The sequence below is a fragment of the Balaenoptera ricei genome, chromosome 4, assembly GCF_028023285.1.
Source record: "Balaenoptera ricei isolate mBalRic1 chromosome 4, mBalRic1.hap2, whole genome shotgun sequence".
In the NCBI taxonomy this organism is placed as follows: Eukaryota; Metazoa; Chordata; class Mammalia; order Artiodactyla; family Balaenopteridae; genus Balaenoptera; species Balaenoptera ricei.
In genome coordinates, this window is record NC_082642.1 from 158,019,172 (window position 1) to 158,036,745 (window position 17,574).

The 17,574-nt window shown below is 50.6% G+C and overlaps 1 protein-coding gene across 1 annotated transcript in view; it reads right to left on the reverse strand.

Annotated features, from left to right (window-relative positions):
• The window catches only part of PRDM15 (PR/SET domain 15), a 59,255-nt gene extending 47,287 nt beyond the window's left edge, over nucleotides 1–11,968 (reverse strand). The window contains exon 1 of the mRNA XM_059921610.1: nucleotides 11,927–11,968. The gene's annotated coding sequence lies outside the window, so the exon portion shown is untranslated. The remainder of the gene's footprint in view (nucleotides 1–11,926) is intronic.
• Between the last annotated feature and the right edge of the window lie 5,606 nt (nucleotides 11,969–17,574).

The following is a 17,574-nucleotide window of genomic DNA, read 5'->3' on the forward strand; positions in this document are numbered from 1 at the left end:
ATTAATTGACTACAGGTGTATGGGTTTATTTCTGGGCTCTCTATTCTGTTCCATTGATCCATATGTCTGTTTTTGTGCCAATACCATGATGTTTTGATTACTGTAGCTTTGTAGTATTGTCTGAAGTCTGAGAGTTATGCCTCCAGCTTTGTTCTTTTTCCTCCGGATTGCTTTGGCAATTCTGCATCTTTTATGGTTCCATATAAATTTTAGGATTATTTGTTCTAGTTCTGTGAAAAATGTCACAGATAATCTGATAGGGACAATAAATCTGTAGATTGCTTTGGGTAGTGTGGCCATTTTAACAATATTAATGCTTCTAATCCAAGAGCAGGGGATATCTTTCCATTTCTTTAAATAATCTTTAATTTCCTTTATCAATGTTTTATAGTTCTCAGCATATAAGTCTTTCACCTCCTTGATCAGGTTTATTCCTACGTATTTTTTTTGGGGGGGGGGATGCGATTTTAAAAGAGATTGTTCATTTTTTACTTTCCCTTTCTGATATTTCACTGTTAGTGTGAAGAAATGCAACAGATTTCTGTTTGTTAATCTTGTATCCTGCTACTTTGATGAATTCGTTTATCGGTTCTAGTAGTTTTTGTGTGGCACCTTTAAGGTTTTCTATATAGTATCATGTCATTTGCATATAATGACAATTTTACCTCTTCCCTTCCAGTTTGGATATCTTTTATTTCTTTTTCTTGTCTGAGTGCTATGGCTAGGACTTCCAATACTATGTTGAATAGAAGTGGTGAGAGTGGGCACCCTTGTCTTGTTGCAGACTTTAGCAGGAAGTCTTTCAGCTTTTCACTGTTGAGTATTATGTTGGTTGTGGGTTTGTCATAAATAACTTTTATAAAGGAGCCTCTTGAAGTCTGTGTTGTGCTGGCAAAATCCCTTTGGTGTGCAGAATGCTCCTTTGCAGAAGGGAAGTCCAGTCTCCAGACTTCTCCAACAAGTAAGAAATCCCAGAACAAGGGATTGTAAATAGTACTGTTGTAGGGAAAATGACAGAAAAATATTCAAAGTGTGAGATGCAGCCATTTTAACCACCGATCCTGGGGAAACTTACTTATACCAGTGGTTCTCAGTGTGGTCCCTGAACCAGCAAACAGTAGCACTGGCAGCACCTGGGAATTTCTCAGAAATGCGAATTCTTGGGCCCCTCCCCAGACCTGCTGGGCTGGGGCCCTGCACTCTGTGTATTTGCAAACCTCCAGGTTATTCTGATGCAGCTGAAGTCTGAGACCTGCTGCTTAACCTTCAATCCTTTTAACACTTACATGATTCCTACCGCAAAAAGCAAACAAACTAACCACAACAGTGATCACTGGGGGACCACAGTAATCATGTCAGGAAACCAGATTCGTCATGAGGGTCAGTTAGGCTTAGACCAGGAGTATCTGTGTGTAACTCGGTGGGAAATGGGGAGCGAGGGGAGATCTGGGGCAGATGTTCTCTGTGACAGCTGAGGTTTACTCGGCAGCCCCCATGATTACAACTGTTAAAAACAATTCTGAAAAAGAAGACTAAAGTGAGAGAAATCAGTTTACCTGTTTCAAGCTTAATTATAAAGGACAGTAATAAGGACTTTGGTATTGGTAGAGGGACAGACACACAGATCAATGGAAATGGAGAACAGACTCACAGAAATATGCTCAACTGATTTTGGACAAAGGGGAAAAGCAGCTCAGTGGAGGAAGGATGGTCTTTTCAGCAAACGGTGCTGGGGCAACTGGACATGCAGAGGCAGGAAAAAAAAAAAAAAAAAAAGAACTGTGACCTCACATCCCACACAAAGATTAATTCATAATGGATCAGAGACTTAAAACATAAAACAGTAAAATTTTTTTTAGAAAAATAGGAGAAAATCTTTGAGATCTAGAACTAGCCAGTTTTTAGACTTGTCACCAAAAGCAGAGTTTATTAAAGGAAAATTGATAAATGGGACTTTACCAAAATTTAACATTTTTGCTCTACAGAAGATGCTGTTAAGAGGATGAACAGACAATGTAAAGACCAGGAGACATTTTTGCAAACCACATAACCATATGCAGAATATGCAAAGAACTCTCAAAACCCAACAGTAAAAATGCAAACAAGCCAATTAGAAAATGGGCAAAAGACATGAATAGACATTTCATCAACAAAAACACTGGAATGGCAAATAAGCACATGAAAAGATGTCCAACATCATTAGCTGCCATGGAAACGCAAGTCAAAACAGCAAGGACACCACTACACACCTTTCAGAACAGCAGGATGCTGGCGGGGATGAGGAGACTAGGACATCTGTGTTCGCTGGTGGGAGTGGAAATCCATTTGACAGTATCTGATAAAACCAACATGGCCTATGACCCAGCAATGGCATTGGTGGGCAGTTATCCCAGAGAAATGGAAACTTACATCCACAAAAAACCTGTACACGACTACTGAGGGTAGCTTTATTCCTAACAGCCCAAACTGGAAACAACCCAGAGTCCCTCATTGGGTGACTGGTTAAACAATCTGTGGTCCATCCACAGCCTGGAATACTAATCAGCAACTAAAAACATGAAACTACTGACACACACACAACCGATCTTGATGAATCTCCAGAATGCTGCTGGGTGAAAAAAGCCAATCCTCAAAGGTTACATGCCGTATGATCCCATTCACATAACATTCTTGAAATGACAAAATTATTGAGAAGGGGACTAGAGCACTGGTTGGTGGGGGTAAAGGAGGGAGAGGGGTGGGAGGAAAGAGGGGGAGGCTATAAGGGGGCACCAGAGGGCTCCTTGCGGGGCTGGAACATTCTGTATCTGGACTGCACCAAGGTGACCATCCCTGCTGCCACCCGGTACTGGAGTTGTGCAAGATGGTACCACTGGGGGAAACTCGATGAAGGATACACGGATCTCTCTGTGTTCTTTCTTATAACCACCTGGGAACCTACAGTGATCTCATCAAAATCAGTGAAATCAAATCACTGTAGTTCAAAAGCAACTTCCAGCACAATGCGTGGGAACGGTCTGGATCCTGGGGGAGATAAAGCACATATGACTTTTATCAGACAACTGGGTATCTGAATACCGACTGGATATCTGACCACATTTTGACCATATTAAGGAACCAGTATTAAATGTTTTAGGTGGGTAACAGTACTGTGGTTATTTTTAGAGTCCTTCTCCTGTAGAGACACAGAGTGAAATATTTACAAACGCAATGATGTGAGCAGGGCTTGCCTCACGGTCCTACCGGTGGGGAGTGCTGGACGGGGTGCAGGGGGCGGCCAGACCTGGGCGACAGCAGCCGAGCTGGTGATGGACACGTGCGGTCGGCTCTTGCCTGCCTGTCCACTGTTTCGTGTGTTCATACTAAAGCTATTTGTAAATGGTGCCGACACACTCTTCCCAGGTCCTCCTCTTCTTCTGACTCTGAGTCCTGCCCCCAAAGCCGGCCTTGAACGCACGCCAAGTCCACTGAACATCTTTTTCTTCACCTCACTTGACCTCTGGGTCACACCGGATGTGGCTGACTGCCCTCCCCTCCTCCACAGCCACTCCTGTCCCGACCAACCGCACTGAGCTGCTCTCTCCCGGTGCTCCGCCCCCCTGGGGAATCCTCCTCCACCACCCGATCGCTGTCTTGGCTCCCACGGGCTCAGCACCGGCCCCTTGTCCTCCCTCCTCGTGCTGGACCCTCTTCCCAGGCAGTCACACCTGCTTCTGTGGCTGATGCTAATACCACGTGGGTGCTGGTGACTCTACTCGGGGCCCCACACGCACACCCAGCTCCCCGGCCGCACCTCCGCCTGGAAGCCCGCAGCAGCCCAACGCACCAAAACCAAACTCCGGGCCACTCCCAGCTTCCCTGCCTGGTGCTCCGGGGGCCACGGGAGGCCGAGTCTGGCTCTCAGGCAGGTGGTCAGGGACCAGGTCCCCTCCTACGGCTGCGAACGTTCATCACCCAGAACTTGGATGCAGGCAGACACCCTGCCGCCACCCGCAGCTCAGACAGCCCAGAAACCTCACTGGACCGTTGTCAGTTTCACACAAATTTTCTATAAAAACACAGCGCAGTTCTACAGATCACCTGCCACTGGGAGTGTTCCCCAGCCTGCCGCTGGCCAAACACCACCCGGAGAGGAAAGAGAGGGTAAGACGAGCCTCCCCCGCATCCCAGCACCGACCAGCTCGATCCAGATTCCCCGGGAAACAGGTCCTGGAAGGGGAACCATACACCAAACGTGGGACAGAACACTCTTTACAGCAACGATCGCTCAGATTCCAAGTCCTCAAAGTGCCTCCTGTAGGTGATCGGACAGTGTTCCTCCTTCCGAGACAGGCTTACTTCACTCAGCATCACGTCCTCAAGGTTCATCTACGTTGGACTGTGTGTCAGAATGGCCCTCCCATTAAAGGCTGAATAATACCCCATCATTATTCACCTGTCGATAGACACTTGGGTCGCTTCCACGTTTTAACTACTGTGAATGATGCCGCTATGAACAAGGGGAAAATACCTCTTCGGGTCTCTGCCTTCGACTCTTTTGGGTCTATATGCAGAAGTGGACTTACTGGATCATACAGTAATTCTACATTTAATTTTTGAGGACCCACCATACTGTTTTTCACGGCAGCTGCACCATCTTCCATTCCCTCCACACCCTCACCAACGTGTGTTATTTTCTGGGTTTTTTGACAGTAGCTGTCCTAGTGCGTGCAAGGTGAAAAGGAATTTTTTTTTTTTTTGGCCTCACCGCGTGGCACGTGGGATCTTAGCTCCCCAACCAGGGATTGAACCCTGTGGTGCCCCCTGCAGTGGAAGCAAGGAGTCTTAACCACTGGACCACCAGGGAAGTCCCGATAAGGATTATTTTTAAATGTGATCTGCAGAAGCTGGGGTTTAGAAAAAACAATCAGATTTGAAACACCGGAAAATGAAAACTTCACAATTTTAAAAGACAGGTAGCTAAAAATAACTCACAGAAAAAGGCGTTTTCAAGAAGGTTGTTGATATAAGTGTGAAACGAAGGTTATCGCTTGTTAATCTGGCTGGGCCTTCCCAGGCCGTCCCTGGCCTGCCTATGTGATGGCGGGGGACGGATAAAGGACAGAGGTGATGAAGGCTGAGGTCCTGCAAGTTTGCTATTGGCCCAGATGACTTAGCAGTCCCTCCTTGTCAGTGACCAAAGCAGTGGTCTCAACAGAAATATAAGGTAAGCCACACATGGAATACTTTCTAGCTCTTTAGTTTTGAAAGAATTACAGGAAGTTTCAAAAATAGCACAGGGAGGTCCCCTGAATCCTTCACTCGGTTTTCTCCAAGGGTTATATCTTACATAACTATGTGTATCACATACATAGTTGGAGAGCGTAACTGCAGCACACTCTCAAAACCAGGATACTGACCTTGGCACTGTGCGTGTGCACGCAATTCAATGTCTTCTCATCACAGGTGTCGGCTCATGGGACCACCTTCACAATCCAGATTTAGGAATGTTCTATCACTGGAAAGACCTCACTCATGTGCCCCTTTATAGTCACACCCTGTCCCCTGACCATCCCTAACCCCTAGCAACCACTAATCTGTTCTCCAACTCTACAAACTTTATCATTTCAAGAGTGTCATATAAATGGAACCACACAGTATGTGGCCTTTTGAGATTGGCTTGTTTTCTTCACTCAGCATAATGTCCCTGGGTTGTTACATGTACCAACAGTTCATCCCTTTTACTGCTTCTCACTCCATGATGTGAGTTTAACCACTCACTTACTGAAGGAGCTTTGGTTTTGTCCCCATTTTTGGCTATTACATATAAAGCTGCTATGAACAATGGTGCACAGGTTTTTTTGGACATAAATTGACATTTCTCTGGGATAAATGCCCAAGAATATAATTACTGGGTCCTACGTTAGGTGGATGTTTAGTTTTTAAAGAAACTGCCCCACTGCCAACGTCTGAAAGATCCAGTTTCTTGGCGTCCTTGGCAGCATTCGGTGTCACCGTGTTTTATTTTAGCCATTCTCACACGTGTGCAGTGGTATCTCATTGTGGTTTTAATCTGCATTTCCCTCATGGCTAATGACATAGCACATCTTTTCCTGTGCTTATTTGCCACTTGTGAATCCTCTTCGGTAAATGTCTCTTCGTGTCTTTTGCTCATTTTCTAGTTGGCCCCTTCCTGTCCCACTGCCCTTCAGGTCTGACTCTGGCTGCGTGGGCCTGCCTTCCACTGTCACCTGGGATTCGTTTGTCCTCTTGGGCGTGGAGCTCTTGTTTCCTGAGCCCCCGGTGCTTCCATCTTCTTGGTTTATTCCTTTGATCTGGGGAGCACATTTTCCAATAGTTTCCTTAGAATGGTGCCTGGGAGGTAAATCTCTTGAGAGGACTTGCCTGTCTGCAAATGTCTTTACTCCAATCTCACGGGCCAGCTGCTTTGCCTGGTACGCGGTGGTTTTCCTGAGGAAGGTTGAAAGTGAGACTCTATCGTCCTCAGCTTCCAATGCTCCAGCTGAGGAGTCTGATGACTTTCCAGCAGGCAAACCCTCTGTATGTGACTCCCTCCCCCCAGATCTCTTAGACTGTTTTAGCTCCAGGGCCCTGAAGCCTCACGGTCTGCCTTGGTGCTGAGCTCGGGCCGGCCCTTTCAACCTGGCTCTCCTGTCCTGCAGTCCTCAGATTTTCTTGCGTTATTTCTTTTATAATTTCTTCTGTTTCCTCTTTCTGAACCTCTCAGTTTCATCAAAGATGACACCTGTTTTTCTGATTTTCACATCTGGTTCTTTCGGAGGGATTTCTGAGCAAAGGGGGCAAGAGAGGTCTGCATTCTGCCATCTCAAAAATGGAAACTGAGTTAACATTGACCTTCTCAGGCTGATGAGAGCTCTAACGGGCAATCATCTTTTGCTTAACAAAAAAAAAAAAAGAGGGGAATGTGAGGCCTGATTCTCACTTAACAGGCCTTGTGAGACAGACAAGATATTTTAAAACTAGGCACCCCGGGAGCTTTGGTGGTGAAAAGATCCTCACACGTTCTCAGCATAAGGGCGAGAGCACAGTGGAAAGAGAAACCACAGAGAACAAAGTCCAGAGAAGTCAGATGTGCAGGAGAAAGGGGCCCAGAGGGATGGGGGGGGGGGCATGGAAGCAATGGATCAATGAACAGAATTGAAGCGTCTTGGTCAGAACAGATTTTGTAAACCTCTTGACTAGTATGGCACCAAATTGCACTTATGTTTTTGGTCACAATAAAAGGCAAACTTACTATAACTAATTAGCATATATATTTTTAAGCTTACAAAAGGCCAAAGGCCTTGAGTTACAAAACACTGGGAACCCTCCGTCCCCAAGACAGACTCTCCGTCCAGCAGGTAGGGCCCCTTCCCCCCGACAGCGAGCAGGGAGTGACAGCTCTAGCACATCATCCCCTGCAGGTCCTACACGCGAACCATGATTTAGGGACACTCGAATTATAACATTTGCCTCTGGCCTCATCATGGTGGAAGGCCATTTACTGAGGGTTTTCTGATGGTACCTGCAATATTTCAGCGCTTAAGCTGGAGAAGCAGATGGTGCTGAACGTTGAAACAAGTCAAACGGAGCCCTAACATCCAGCACCCCTCAGGCGAAGAAAGCCGTCATCTCTGGGAAGCCCACGCTTCAATTTTCTGTAAGTTTGCGGAAACATGACCCCACAGGCTCTGGGAGACTCCAGGGGAGCATCCAGAGTTGGGCTTCCTCAGATGCTATTAGGAGGAGAGGCTTCAACTGGGCCCCCACTGTGACCCTGAGCTGTCCCCAGTGCCGTGACAGCCAAAGGTTCCTCACCACCCCAAAGCATCCATGAACAGCCTCCCAGCCGCCATGACCCCCTCCTCTTGTTTCCTCCTCCAGGAACTCCCTCCACCTGCCAAACTCCTACCTAACCGTTAAAACCTAATCCAAATAGCCCCTCCTCTCCAAAGCCCTCTTGGCCACACCTGTCACTCACCCCACAGGCACACTGCAGCCACGTCTCCCCGGGAGGCCCCGCCCCACCTGCACCTCCCTTATTACACACCTGTCTCTGCTGCAGAGTTACGCCCCTGGATTATTCACACCAGCCTTCAACAGAGCTCACTCGTGAAAACAAAACAGTTTTAACTGTGGCTCTAATGCCGCACTTCCGTCTCCGTTCATTGCAAAAATCCTGGGAGGGACTCCGGCAGCTTCTCTCTTGAATGGGAAGAACTGCCCTCACGGCTCCACCAAAGCCCTCCACTGTGGACTGCCTCCCTTTCATCCCCTAGGCAGCATTCAACTCCTCCCCCTGGAAACTCTTTCCTGCGAAGTCTCCTGGTCTTTCCATCCCAACCGCTGCTCCTCCCGAGGCCCCTCTGTGTTCCCATCTCAAGCCGCCACGGTGGGGCAGCCCAGGCCGGCTCTTCGGTCCTTTCTCCATCCAGACCCAGCATTGACCCGCCATCACCTCCCATGCCCGAGTCCACCCAGGCCCCTGAGCCCACCTGACGCATGGTTCCATGACCGACCTCTTTGCCAACAGTCCCACAAAAGTGTTTTACAAAATGCTATTTCCTGCCCTTCAGCTGACAGTGTAAGCTGCTCAGCCTTACTTTAAACAGCTGCAAGGGACGTAATCTCCAGCATATTATGAATATTAACTTCTTAAAATAAAACTGCTACGTGGCTCTTCTAAACACATCTATTGGAATCGAAACACCACAGCGTGATACCCACTGCCATCCGGTCACAAGGCATGTGGACAAGCTCTTCTTCATCTGTCAGGAGGCTCACGGCACTTCTGTCTTTACCATCGTCTGTTTCCATCACCACAGATGTTAAACCCAATGTGTTATGTTTGTGCTTGAAATGACTATTGATCACCTTTTATGCATACAGATCAAATTAGTCTTGATTTCCTATGACCATGAGTTTGTGCTAATTTCTCCTGGACTACGCTATCGTTCCAATAACTGGGACACCACTGATCAAAATGGAAATACTGGCCACACTGGTGAACAGTCACCTAGCACAGAAGCTGGGTTTAATGAGATAAATAGGACGTTTCCGCCAATCCAGTCACGTATCATGGAATTCAATTCAACTCTGTTCCTACCCTTCGTTTTTACAGATATGAGTGCAGGAAACCCTGCTCCCACAGACAAGTAGTTGGGACGGAAGAGCTTTGTTATAGTCGTCGCTCAGCAACGACCCCCTGCCGAGGTCTCCCATGCACCGTGAAAGCCACGTATTTGTGAGCTGACCACGGCCCACACCAAGACTGGGGCTGGGGGTCGCCATCTTCTGGACAGTGGGAGGGACCCTTCCTTAGGAAGGGAGCACTTAAGGAAGGTGAGGACCAGGACCATGGGCCCTGGGCAAGGGTTTCTCCCACCCGAGGGGCAGTTTGAAGATGCTGCTGGTCTACCAGGTCCTGATTCCCTGACCACCCTTCAACCTGCACACCTGTCACCTGCACCTCAATGAATGGCACCTCCTGTCACCCCCTGTACATTACCCACCCAAACCAGCAGCAAGGCCTGCCTCGCTCTAGAAATACTCTTTGTCCTGTCACCTCATTTCCCCTCTGCCCCCACCCTGTTTCTACGGGAACCTTGTCGGGCAGCCACGGGGTCCTCTCTAAAAAGACACAGATCCTTTGGACCCCTGCCCCAAACCCCAGTGGTGTCCGCTTGGCTCTCAGGGTAAACTCTGAGTAGAGTACAGCCTGTGCCACCCTCCTGTGCTGCCCCAACTCGGCCACACAAAGCTTGCTGCCACCCCAGGGCCTTTGCACTTGCCACGTCTGCCTGTGACACCCTCACCCCAGATCTCCACTGAGGGCCTCGCAGCACTGGTTTCCATTGGAATGTCACCTTCTCAGACAGACCTTCCTGGTCCCCACTGCCCAAGTGTGCCTACCCCTGCCCATGCCCCGCCTCCACCTGTCACCCTTCCTGCCTTCTTCTACATACTCTAACCACTGCCCACCTCCCTCCCTCCAGAGCATTCGGTCTACCAGGCAGGGCCTTCCCTCTCACCCTCTGCAGCGCCCGGCACGTGATAGCGGCTGGGTGGATGGCCGACGAACACGCGCACGCATGAACCATGTGAGATGAAAGACAGGTATTGCCATACGTCACAACTGTGGAAAGGAGGCTGAGAAAGCATTTGAGTCCTTGCCCACAATCTCAGCCTCTCAAATCACATGTGCAAGAAACAGGTGCCTTCAATCTCCCTTAAATCTGCAAAATGGGAGAAGTGTTCTTCCCCTGGCTTTCTACACAGATGATGATATCAAAAGAATGATATATGAGAGGTATATCCCAAGCTAACGGAGTTCTTTCTCAAATATAATTATTCCCAGAAAAGCTATTAGCCTTGTAATTGGAGGTGATTTTTAAATTTATTTATTGGTCTTCTGGAAAAAATAACTATTCCTTCTGCTTACAAAATCGAACATATTGTATTCTTTGTGGGCAGCTTTTTTGCAAAAATATGAATCAAAGATATAGGAGAATAAAACTTTATACAGGATAAATCTTACTATCTTTCCCTTTCAAAATTCAAACTATAGGCCTATTTCTTAACCATTCACCATAAGGCAGTGATGTCAAGGAAATCCAGAGAAGCAGAGTGGAGCCATGAAAATGTGGAAAATGTGAAAATGTCCAGGTTTGAAACAAAATACAGTGGTGCTGTGTGTGTACTGGGGGTGGTGGTGGAGGGGGGGAGACTAACTTATAAAAACAAAGTGTCTACATCATTACACTCTCCAGGGAGAGTTCTCACTGTTGCCTTTGAAGATCTGTCACAAAACCACTTGCTCATTTACTTTTCGTCCTTAAAAATACGTCCAGGAACCAAGCTGGGTTTCTCCAAATTTATCTGGTGAGTCCAGATTCTATGAGAGTGGCTTAAGCAAACGTGGTTTTTGTGGGTTGGCCGCTTAAATATGTACACGGGTGCACGTGTCTCTGATCACACACTTGTTTCTACCATTTTAATCTACCCTTGGTGGGGTAGGGGGGCAATTGCTGAGCTTCTGTGGGAAAAAAAAAATCTCATCTACTACCTTAAGAGCTTAATAGAGATAAACACATAACAACTATAGCTATCAGCACGGTGGATATTTCCATAATGCGTTTTCACTTGTCTTCTCAAAGCTGACCTTTATCGCGAATACCCATCCCCTCGCCAGAGGCCACATGGCCGGCTGGTCCACCTGTCCGCGCCAGGGCGGGGCCAGCGCGCCGTTTCCCAGCACAGCCACCCACCCCGAGGGCGGGCACATGTCACCTGTCCACGGATTTCACTACCTTGCCTCTGCCACCCAAGGGTTTACACAAACAGGATGCAGGGTGCGCAGGGTGGCGGCGGGGGGAGGCTGGACAGCCCCGTCGCCCGAATCGTGGGGTCTGCCTTGCTAACCGCAGGAGCGGGGGGTCCAGGGACCCTCCCCATTCGCCCCCGGGGGCTGGGCCCAGGACGGGGGAGAGTGACATCACGAGGCACCATCGGCGACGAGGGCGCCCGGGGGCGGGACCGCGGGCCGGGGGCCGGGGGCGGAGGACCCCCAGCGCCGCGCCCACGGGCGAGCGCGGCCCCGGCCCCGCGCCCCGAGCGGGCGGGCCGGGGGGAGCGGGCGGCGGGGCCCGCGGCGGGGCCGGCGGCGGGCGGGCTGGCGGCGCGCAGGGCGATCCCGGAGCGGCTCCGGGAAATCCAGCCGGGTTTTGACTCCGATCGCCCACGGTGCCCGCAGCCGGCGAATGTAACAAAGAACAGGCGGCATGGCGGCTGGACCGGGGCGGGCGGCGGGCCGGGCGGGGCCGGGGGCGGCGGGCCGGGCGGGGGCGCGCGGGGGCGGCGGGCCGGGCCGGGCCGGGGCGGCGCGTGCGGGGGCGGGCGGTGGACGCGGGGCCCGGGCTTTACCTGCCTTTGGAATGTGCAGAGCGGGATCGGATCCGGACTCCGGGTTGCGATCCGCTCCGGAAACTACGCAGCACCGGAAGCCGGGGGGCGGTGGCGGGGCATTGTGGGAGTTGTAGTTCTCCCGGGGCGCGGGCGGCGTGGACGCGAGAGCGTGGGAGCGGACGGCCTGGACGGGAGAGCTGGGGAGCTGGCGGCCTGGACCGGGGGTGGGCGGCCTGGCCTGGGGAGCAGGCGAGCGGGCAGCGTGGACGGGAGAGCCTGGGAGTGGGCGGCGTGAACGCGGAGCGGACGGCCTGGGCGCGGAGGCGGGCAGTGTGGACGAGGAACGGTGGAGCGGGCGGCATGGACCAGCGAGCAGCAGGGCGCGGGTCGTGTGGACGGAGGAGAAGGTGGCACAGACCAGCGGAGCGGGAGCGGCTGCGGTGGACGCGGACCGCGTGGACGAGGGGGAGCCGGAGCGGTGTAGACAGGACTGTGGCAGGGCATGGGCGGGGTGTACAGGGCAGTGGCGAGGCGTGGACGGGGCGCGCGGTGAGCGAGCGGCGTGGATCCGGATCGGCGGGGAGAAGCCGGGCGGGTTCCGGCTGCCCTCTCCCCGAGACTGGAGGGAGCGTCAGGCGGCCACGCGCGGCCCCTTAGCCGGTGGCGCAGCCGGGTCCCGCCACCCCAGGCAGCTTTGCGCTGGCAGCTCGCGCAGGCCCCCTACCCACACCCAGTACCTTTCTTCTGATGGCTCCGTCGAGCCTGAATTCCCTGGAGGGGGCTGGGAGGGTTAGGTGAGAGCGGGGGTCGAACTTTTCTTTAAAACAGTTCTAAGATTTGCTGCCCAAGCGTAATGATTTCTGGATCTAGCCCATGGACTGCTGCCATTCTTGGTCATCTTTCTGTCCACTCAGTGAACACTTGGAAGCCCTTGCTCTGCCCCCCAATTTCATGAATCAGAGCAGCTCGCTGGTGAGCGGAGAGCGGGGCATTTCAATCCAGGCCCTGTGAGTCCCCGAAGTCCCCGCCGTAACCACTACCCCACACTGCTCTGTGCAAAGTTTGCACACGGACCCAGGCTGCGAAATTGAGGCGAGAGAGCTCCCTGGCACTGAGTGTTTCTGCCCCTCCCTCCACCCCAAGCTTGGGGACTGGTGTGGCCTCCTGACCCCCACCAGTCACAAAGTATTAGAAATAGAAGGGACCAGAGGGATGGCTTATCTAGTCCTGGCCCTCTCATAATCAGAGATGTAAGCTATCTTGTTAATTTCTGCCTGGCAAAAACCTTCGTTAACAAAGTCAAAGAGAGGGGCTGAAGTGAGGGAAATGATTTGAAATTGATATTAGAAAGGGCTCGTTCCCCTCATATATGTAAAGCTCCTAAGGACCATTAAGAAAACGATAAAGAACCCAACAGAAAAATGAACAGTCTATGAACGGTGCACAGAACATGCAATGGCTCCTAAGCATAGGAGGTGCTAGTCAACTATATTGTTGCAACTATGTATGTAAGCAAAATCACAGTGAGATCGTTTTTATCAATTACATTAGCAAAGAATTTTCAAAGTTGAATAGCATGATTTTGGAGAGACTGTGGAAAAACAAATGTTCTCATCCTTTCTGGGTGGGAGATTTAACGGGCACAACCTCCATCCGGGCCATTTGTTAATATCCACAGAAATTCTAGATGCACATAGCCTTTAGCCCAGCAGTCCCACCTGCAGGAATTTATCCTTCAGCCAGACTCACTTGTATGAATTGGTCTGTGTTAGAGGTTGATCTTTTTGGCTTGTGGGACCTTAGTTCCCTGACCAGGGATTGAACCTGCACCCTCGGCAGTGAAAGCGTGGGGTCCTAACCACTGGACCGCCAGGGAAGTTCCGAGGTTGATCTTAAGTGCCCTGTGATCAACAGGGCACATCCTCAGGGAGTGGGGAGGGAGCCTGCAGAGTGTGGAGTGCTGCCGGGGCTCATTTCGCCACCCCCCCCCCCCCCGCAATGCTTGATGTTCTGCAGTGGCTTCCCAGTGGCACTCACGGTAGGTGTGCACCACAGCCTCCTACACCTAGATCACCTCACCTGTGTCCCCTCACCTCCACCCTGCTAGTGCCCCCCCCCCTCCAGTGGTGAAGTCCTAGCCCGCCGCCAGGCTTCTGTTCCTCCAACACATTCCCAAGATCTGCACTCATTCCCACTATCTTGGAACACATTCCCAGGTTCTCCACCACCATCTCCCCATCATTCAGGTCTTTGCCCAAATGCACCCCAACTCCCAAGAGCCCCAAACTGACCACGACAGCTAATGTGCTGCCCCCACTTACACACCCACCCCTCTGGTGACATCACTCACAATTCTCATCCCAGATGGCTGGTTCTCTGGTCTCTGCACACTAAGTATCTACTGGCATATAGGCACAAAAGCAGGTCGTTTATAGAAAAAAGTGTCGGGACAGAGCAAGAGTGGAAAAGCAGACAAGACTTCAACCCCCCCTAAAGCCATTTCTCATAGCAATGCATGCAGCCCAAGGCTGGGTCCACATTCCCCAAGGTCATTGCATCTTCAAAAGAAATCAGCTTGTTCATCATATTCTGTCTGTGAGGGATGGAAATAATTCCTTTTAAGGCAGATTTGTAGCCAAAATTCTAAAATTTTAAAAAAAAATGGTTTGTTGCTGAAAGTGTCAAATTCTCATTGTTAACAACTAATGCAACAGGACTTCACTGAATTCCAGGCAGAAAAAAAGGAAAACCACCTATAAAGGATGTCGTGGAGGCAGTCGGGGAAATGTGAATATAGACTGTGATACTAGATAATAGTATTGCATTGATGTTAAATTGAAATTTTTAAACGTTAATGTTAGATTTCCCAGACATGATCATTGCATTGAATTATGACATGAAGATGCCTGTGTTCTTAGAAAAAGTCTTCTGAAGAATTTAGGGTGAAACATGATGTCCTCAAACAATAATTGATCGATTGACCTATAGATGCTGGATAGAGCAAATGCAGCAAAACTGGGGAATCTAGGTGAAGGGTATGTAGGTTATTCTGTAGGTTTGGAATTTTTAAAAATAAATTGGGAAAATTAAAAAAAAGAACATAAACAGGGAAGAACCTCCCTTATTGTCAGTGGATTTTCCTTCCTGAACAGAGACTAGCTATGACGTTAAGATGTCATCAGTTTACCGTGTGGCCCCAGATTGGGTGTCATGCTCTCAGTCCTGACATTGGCCTGCCTGACACGTGTACTTTCCAACTAACTTGTCTCATCAGCTCTGGTTTTTTGTTAATTTAGATATAAAACTCCTTTGCTAGGGGACATTATGGATGTACATATCCTAAGCTTCACTGCTTTACACCACCTTTAGGTTCTACTTTCAATCTGGCTAATTCTTCCCATCCAGATAAAGAGAGAAGTAATCAGCAAATAATCTCATTCCTACTATGTGCAAAGCAGTGCATCTCACTTTCCATCATTCTCACCCACAACAGGGAGCATTAAAGTTCAGGAGAGACTACATAAGGCCACAAGTCCTTGGTCTCTCCAGTTGACACAAGGTAGTAGAGACTTGTGGTCATGAACATGGATTCTCCAGCCAGACAGCCTGGCTTCAAATTCTGGTTCTGCCACTTATCAGCTGTGTGATCTTGGGCAAGTTACTTAACCTCCCTCCGCCTCAGTTTCCTAATCTGTAGAGCAGAGATAGATCATAACTCATGGGGTTGCTTCAAAGAGTATAGGAGTCAGTATCTGTTAAACACTTTGCAAAATTCCTGGCACGTAGTAAGTGCTCAGTTAGTATTGGCTATAATCACTGTGCTGTCGAGTCTTTCTCTCCTGGCATTTCTCTAAAATGCCAAGTAACCCAAGGCATCTAAGCAAGCATCCAACTTTATAAATATTGATGACATCAATATAATGAATAGTTTTGAATGCCTGGCACATGCAGGGCACAGCTTGGCAATTTGCATTATGGACAGTCATGGTTACAGAGCCAAGGTGAGCAGTGGACAATGGTGAAAGTTGGTGCTTCAGGGGGTCTGGCCTGGCAGCTTTCTCTTGAGGGCGGGCACTGTGCAAGGTCCTTCATCCTGGTGGCCAGCCCTCTGTGGTGAGCGAGCTGCATTTTCTTTTAATAAACGATTTATTGATATGTACACACAGCACCCTATAATTGTAGGAAGTGACCGAGGTCAAGAGCAGCACGTTTTTTGTCACGTGCCGCCCCTCCATGTCTGGCTCTGTCCGCTGACCCTGGGCCCTGGTGAGTAGGGTAGGATGGGTGTAAGCAGACTTCCTATTTGAGTTTATATAAAGCTGTCTGCTGATGTCCATCATTGCTCTAAGTGGGCACCATCCTAAACCCAGGGGATGCGGGCACCTACATTCTTGCTGGGGTGCAAGTCTAGGAGAGAGTGAGATGGGGCCAAGCGACAGGGACTGAAGGATGCCGATGGAAGTGTCCTGGGGCATCCGAGGTGGCCGAGCACTTCATGCAGAAGGCGGGGCTTGTGTCTGGTTAGATCGGAAGAATAGGGAGAAGTGTACCCTGGGGCCGAGGGGTGTGCATCCCAGAATGACCAAAGGTGGTTGAAGTGGATACATTTGGGCTGTACAGAGAGGATTGGCAAGAGCAGTGTGCACCTGCAGGTGACCGGCAGGAGGTCAGGCTGGGAAAGCCGGCCATCCAGCAAGTCCATCCAGATTCCTAGGGTGTCAGTGCAGAGTGGACCACCGGCCACACAGGAAGCAGCAGTTCCGTCCCAGGCCCCAGGATACCTTAATCCCAAACCAGACGCAGCACCATCGCCACCTGCCACGTCCAGAGCAGAGAATCTGGAGTCTGAGCCCCGCTAACACTGGGGCTTCGCATGGGCAGACTGTTCCTCTGAAATGCAGAGCTGTGCGTCAGTCTCAGCCCTCAAGTGACCACTCCACACCTGAAAGGACAGGCAGGGTCAGGGCAGCTGCGAGGAAGGGTGGGGGGACGGGTGAGGGGCTGGGGTGGGTACCAGTTTTCTAAGTGCCGGGTGCTTGGGCAGAGCAGGGGGGTGAAACTGATGGCAACGGGGAAGCTGATGACCAGGAGAGACGTGAGGCCTGCAGGGCCGGTGCAGGACACTGTGCACCCCTCCCGGCCCCTGCCCCGGCCCCACCCAGTAACCGTGGAGGAGCCCACGCCAGCCTGGATGCCAGCCACCCCAGAGCCCCACCTGGCATATGCCCCTCTGACCCCGTGCAGGTGTCCACTGTGCACCCACCCTCGGGCGACTGCTGGGATGGGGCGATGACAACGGGGGCGATGGATGGATAAAGGCTTCACGCCCCAAGGGGACGGCACTCCTCATAAGGTCCCTGGGGATCACACAGGGTCACGTGGCCACTGGGGGACCCAGGCCAAGCAGACCCTGACTGGCAGCACCTACAATTCGCCAGAACCCGAAAGTTCACGGCAGACATGGACGGTCTAGTAAATGATTTTCGCCCCAGGCCTAAAGCGGCTGCTAAGTGACTTACAAATCACCTAAGAAGAATGTTAGGAGGATGGCTCCTCGTTTAGCCAGCTGACCAGGGTGGCGCCTGACAAAAGAAAGACCAGGATTCCGGAGCCTCAGAGAAGCCGCTGGACTTTGGGGACAGCGCAGGACTCAGCAAAAACGACTCCATG